We start from the raw sequence: 6,205 nt of genomic DNA, 5'->3' as shown, positions 1-6,205 counted from the left end.
TATAAGGACATAAGGAAAGAGGATGAATAAAATGGATGAATGGACAGATAAGTCCTTATAGAATGAACTGCATAGTAGTAACTGTGCCACAAAAAAAAAAAAAAAAAAAAAAATATATATATATATATATATATATATATATATATATATATATTAGGGACTTAAGCATCTATTCACTCATTCAGTGCTGGAACTTGTTTATGGAACTCAGAGAAATTTTCAAAATGCATTTTTTGAGATATTCCTAAAACTGTTTCTTTCTATACATAAATATGAATAAGTATGAATAATTTTATGTCAAGACAAGAAGCTATAAAGATTCAAGAAAAATCTTCTGTTTCCATTTTATTTGCAAAGATTTATTTATTTTTGTTAATAACTCCAATTTGGAGATTATTTGAACATTTAAAAATGGAGGGCAAATAGCATGACTAACTTCGTGTTTCCACAAAGTATTCATTTGACAGACAAAATTTTGTCTTCTATTTGTTATGAAAAGTAAACATTTAAGCACATGCGAATGGAATATTGCCTGTACATTTGCAAATTCTTTAAAGGAAAGCATAATAAAAACTGATTGTAAAGTATTCAGTGCATCTTAAAGGTGCACTTAGTGGAACATAGTTACACACTTTTCATCATTTATTCTGAAAGTTCCAACCTTAATCTATTCTCTATTTAAATAGGAAACTTAAAATTATTTCCAGGGAGAAAAAAAAATTATTCCCAGAGATGAAAAACATTTTAAAAATTAGAAGGAAACTTAGAAACTAAAATCACATCCTTCCTCTTAGACACACAAAAAAACACGAGATCTCAGTTATTTCCTCTAATAACACAGCTGTTAAGTGGCAGAGCCCGTGAGAACAGTGCTTCTCTCCCACAGCGCCATACTGGCTCTTGTCCCTGCAGAAGCAGTGTAGACTCCTTCCCTGTTAGAACTGTGCTGAGGCCAGGGAATCTAAATTACTACAAATCCTCAAATACCCAGGCACTCTTCCTTCCACTGAATATTCAAATTGCTTTTTTATACTGTCTGCAACTTTTCTTGTTATCACAGAGTAAGATTTCATGTTGAATGACTGCCTCTTAGGTTTTCTCTAACAATGCATAGGAAGCCACAAATCAAACTTATAGAACTAGAGAAGTAGAAGATGATTGGTAATGAGCAAAAATACACTAGGTGTCAAAACAACTTGTTGAAAAATTGGGAGCTGCAGGACCAGTATTAGATCTCAACCAAAGGCCTTAAGTAGCCATGCTTTCCTCTCATTTCCCCCACTCATTCTCCATCCCAAGCTATAATTGTAGGTTTTCTGATTTAATAGGACAGAAAAAAGAACAATTGCATATGTTTGGAATAAAAAAAATCAGGTTTTTGGAACACTCGGTAGTGACAATTTTCAGTAAAATATCAGATGTATAACTTCCACATGTGGCTCTATTTATGTCTCTTTCACTCCATATGTTATTTGATTTCATCAGTTACCATCGATGAGTGATTTTATGACTGGAATTTTTAAATAAAAAAGATTAACTTGCAAAAAATGATAACAACATTCACATTCCTGGTAAAATATTTAAATATTCAATGACTGTGTAATGTCATTTTCTAAAAATATGTCATTGGCTTTAAGAAATGAAGTGCTTCTATTAAAAACTAAGCTGAGCAGTAGAATAGTAATAAAATTACAAGATATTGATATAGATGTAACCTTCAAATTTAAGAGTTTTCTCAGGCACAATGTTTTCTATTTTCTGACAGTTCCTACAGAATATATTTTAAAACAATTATGTTTGACCTCCATTAGATCAGATGTAAACAAATTAAATTATATACTCCTAAAAAAATCCTAGCTCCTTTAACAACCCATTGTGGATCTAAAATCCATGAATTTATTCAAAATCCTTTCGAATTTATTTGAATATCAAATAGCAAGAATTCGTTAATAACGATTACTTAATCTTATAATTTTATGCAAATATGGTTTCTTGTATTTGCCTAAAAAGGATCTATTTCAGCCTAAAAATAAAATCAACAGATTTTTTAAATTAATACTATATTGTAAAAATCTAAAACCTTTAGGGCATTGCAAAAATGAGCTAGTGTCAAACTTTATCTTCCCAAGCCTTTTTTTTAGTTTATCTATATACAGAATTCACTCTACTCACCTTCATTGCTTTACTTTTCTCTAGAGTCTTCCTAATTTTTTGTGGTGCAGTAACTAGTGTGTGTGTCTGTAGTATTTCCGATGAGACTACTCTTGAAAGGCAGAGAAAAAAAATCTTCTGTTTCCTTTTATGATATCTTTTCTTATAAACTTAGTATCATCTCGGATTTTAAACAATAGTAGTACTCTGGCTCATAAATTTGGAGAAAAGACTAGATTTCTTAATTGAAAATTCAAGAAACTTTCAAGTCTATTTCTTTGGACTTGAAATTTAGATTGATTTGACTTCCTTTTGTTTAAGTGGATGCTGGTCAGCTAATCTTCCCAATTATGTATGTCCTAACATAAGCAATCAATATGAATCATTGTTGAAAAACTGAAACTGAACTAAACCAAACCAAAAAACCTCTGCATTGTAAACAAAAGAAAGAAGAAGGAGAAGAGAAGAAGGAGAAGGAGAAAGAGAAGGAGAAGGAGAAGGAGAAGGAGAAGGAAATTCTGTTTAAAAATAAAAACAATTTGGTCTCAGTATCATTAGCCTTTCTCACATTTTTTTCCTATGGAAAAACTCGATCTCCAGCCTTCACCCACACAATTCCTATATAACAGTTTCACCTCAATTATATCTAATGTGGGCCTGATTTGCTTCCCAACGACACAGTCAAGTAATTTATTTCACGGTGATGCCAATTAATTTAAAGTGAAACCTTTTCACAACCATGTGAAAAAGGTGGGATGTTGTCACAATAGTAATCAATTATTACATGAATAAAGAGTCACTCATTCTATGTTCCTCTTATTGTTTTGTCAGATTTGCCATTTCATTTTATTTATTTTTTTTTATTTTTTTTTTTAATTTTTTTTTTCAACGTTTATTTATTTTTGGGACAGAGAGAGACAGAGCATGAACGGGGGAGGGACAGAGAGAGAGGGAGACACAGAATCGGAAACAGGCTCCAGGCTCTGAGCCATCAGCCCAGAGCCTGACGCGGGGCTCAAACTCACGGACCCTGAGATCGTGACCTGGCTGAAGTCGGACGCTTAACCGACTGCGCCACCCAGGCGCCCCTGCCATTTCATTTTAATGAGAAATCATCAGGAATGAATATCAAATGACAACTATTTACTTCAGCTTTGCCATTTCAGAAGAATTTTTATAGTTTCATACAATTACTACTTATAGTGTGTGTTTGAACATAAAATGTATACGTGTAATTCACTCTAACAATAAATGAATAGACATTTGTGTGTTTCCAAGTATAACAGGAAAATAACACTTTTTAAATGACCTCATTTCTTTAAGAAACCACATTGTTTTTTCTCCTTATTTTATTTAAGATGCAAAAACAGGATTGAATGTCTGGTAGAGGAAGAAAAAAAACCAACAAAGTTTAATCAGGTTATTGTTTAGTCATTAAATATTTATGCCTTGTGTTATGTGTTATATCTGGATTAAAACCAGCTATGAATATTTCTGAGAAAAGAAAACTGTCTTATTCAATTCACATTCTTTTCTTGAGTAATGATTGTATAATTATCTATTCCTGGATATCTCACATAAAACATCATTGTGCTGACATGTTTTTACAGATAACGAATTTTAAAGCAGTTAGTTTCTTAAAAATATGATGTATTTTTTGTTCTAATACTTTTAACTTTTTGTGCATTTAGGAAATAAATTGTAATATTTGGATTGTTAATTTTGTGAATAATGATGGCTCAGATATAGAATATAATAAATATCTGGCTCTTTTTAAAACTGATTTTAAAAAGTCAAACTTTTCATAATGTAGATATATTAAATATTATTGCATTTATTTCATATAGATTTTAATTTTTTAATGTTTATTTTTGAGATAGAGACAGAGTGTGAGTGGGAGAGGGGCAGAGAGAGGGGGAGACACAGAACCTGAAGCAGGCTTCAGGCTCTAAGCTGTCAGCACAGAGCCCAATGTGAGGTTCGAACTCAAAAACCATGAGGTCATGACCTGAGCTGAAGTCAGACTCTTAACCGACAGAGCTACCCGGATGCCCCCAGATTTTAAATAAAATATCTTATTTTTAAAGTGGTCTTTTAGGCCTCTAAAAAGTAAATATTTTTGTGCGTGATGCCTTTGGAGTATTGTCTTTGTCCTACTTTCCAAATATGCCATGTTTACCACAAAGACATAATCATGAATTCAAAATCATAAGACTGGTTCTCCTTACTTCTTACAAACAGAAAACATAGGGGGAATTCCTACTATTTAGCAGGAAAACTAGATTTTAAAATTAATCGTTCAAAGCAGTGTTTGTTTCATATTTGGACATAAATCTTTCATGGGATCATACCAAAAATCCATTATTAAAAACCAGGAGCACTTCAAGGGAGATTTTAAATGTTGAATTTATGATTGATCTATTACAAGTTTTTTTTTTAGTATTATTTACTGCCCAACAATTCTATAGATTCTTTTGTAGGATCTTCTTTTTGCTAAAAGTGGTCTTAAAATGAGTAAATAAACCCTAACACTAGAAGGTTAAAGATTGATTGGAAACTTCAAATCATGAGCTCTGTTTTAAATCAGATAAAAAGCCATTTTCCCAAATGTTGTTTTTATGTTAAGTGGTAGACCAATGGAGAGTAAAAAGTATCATTAGGTAGTGATTTTAAGTATATTTAGAACTTCATTGAAAATCTAAGGTTATCTGTATATGTGAATGCACACACACATCCACTGCAGGAACTCTGTTTCTGCTTAAGTTTCTGTCTTTTGAAATGAATTGCTTATTTCAATTGGTTATTTTTAAGTCCATACAAATTGTGTTTCATAATACCTCCATTTCAGATAGGAGTAAAGACTCAGAAAAAAAAGAACATGAAAGCAAGTGTTAATCAATTTAGAAGATTTATTTTTGAAATCAATAACCTTGAAAAAAGTCTAAATATAAGCAAAAAACACTCTCTCATTCTGTAATTAGGTAAAATGAAATCATTAGCTCTGAAACATGAAGGAACATTTAAGTCCATGTGGAAACACTATAATTGTATATTCATAAGTGTTGAATAACTATCATCTGATCAGTTGAGTTTTAAGAATTTCTCACTGAGTTAACAATCCTGAAGTAAGCAGTGTAGAAAACACACAAAAAAAATTTTAAGTCTTCAGAAAGTGTGCCATAAACTGGAAAGACAGCAGTTTTCTACAGCAGCTCATAAAGTATTTTCACAGAGAAAATAATTTTTACCTTGTGTAAACTATGCAATTAAAAGAACTATAGCATATAAATTGCTGATAATTAATATTACTGCATACTATATATAATATAAAATACAAAATAAAATACATATAAAATATCACTATATGTAAAATAGACAAACAAGACTTGCTAAAATGGGGCCAGCTGAAACTTAGAAACTGAGACCAATGTGTGAGAAATGCAGTGGCCAGGTCCCAGGGAAGAGAGCTGGAGAAATCATGCAGCAGCAGGTGAGAGCCATAGGTAGAGAGGTGCCTGGGTGGCTCAGTCGGTTAAACACCCGACTTCAGCTCAGGTCATGATCTCATGGTTCTGTGTTGACAGCTCAGAGCCTGGAACCTGCTTCGGATTTTGTGTTTCCCTCTCTCTCTGCCCCTCCCTCACTCACGCTCTGTGTCTCTCCCTCTCTCTCAAAAATAAACATAATAAAATAAAAGAAAATAAAATAAAGTAAAATAAAATAAAAACAGGTAAAGGGCACAGTCTGACAGGGAAAGAAAAGTGCCAAAGGACACCTTGTAGTGGTTCTTTGGGCCTCGGAAGAAAGGAAGAATAATGCTAAAACTAACAGAAATATCTTGTTAAAAATCAGAAAGACTGAAGCAAGGTCATGACTTAGGTTTATGTTAAAGTTATTCAATGTAACAAGTAAAATTGTAGGGCTGCCTATGTCTGTCCTGGAGTTCATGCTCCTCCTGAGGTAAGTAAAGCCCCTTCCTGTCAGCTTTCATGGACAGTTACAAATGCTCACGTCCTCCACTTCTGAATGAAGAGGCTGTCTCCACACTTAGTCC

General features: G+C 32.6%; 1 long non-coding RNA gene across 1 annotated transcript in view; it reads right to left on the bottom strand.

Annotated features, from left to right (window-relative positions):
• The window catches only part of LOC144614815 (uncharacterized), a 374,779-nt gene that overhangs the window by 4,885 nt on the left and 363,689 nt on the right, over positions 1-6,205 (bottom strand). The window lies entirely within an intron of this gene.

This window comes from Panthera onca, chromosome F1 (genome assembly GCF_046562875.1).
Source record: "Panthera onca isolate mPanOnc1 chromosome F1, mPanOnc1 haplotype 2, whole genome shotgun sequence".
Taxonomy (NCBI): Eukaryota; Metazoa; Chordata; class Mammalia; order Carnivora; family Felidae; genus Panthera; species Panthera onca.
The sequence above is the reverse complement of the archived record's forward strand: the minus strand, read 5'-3'. Positions and strand labels throughout refer to the sequence as shown.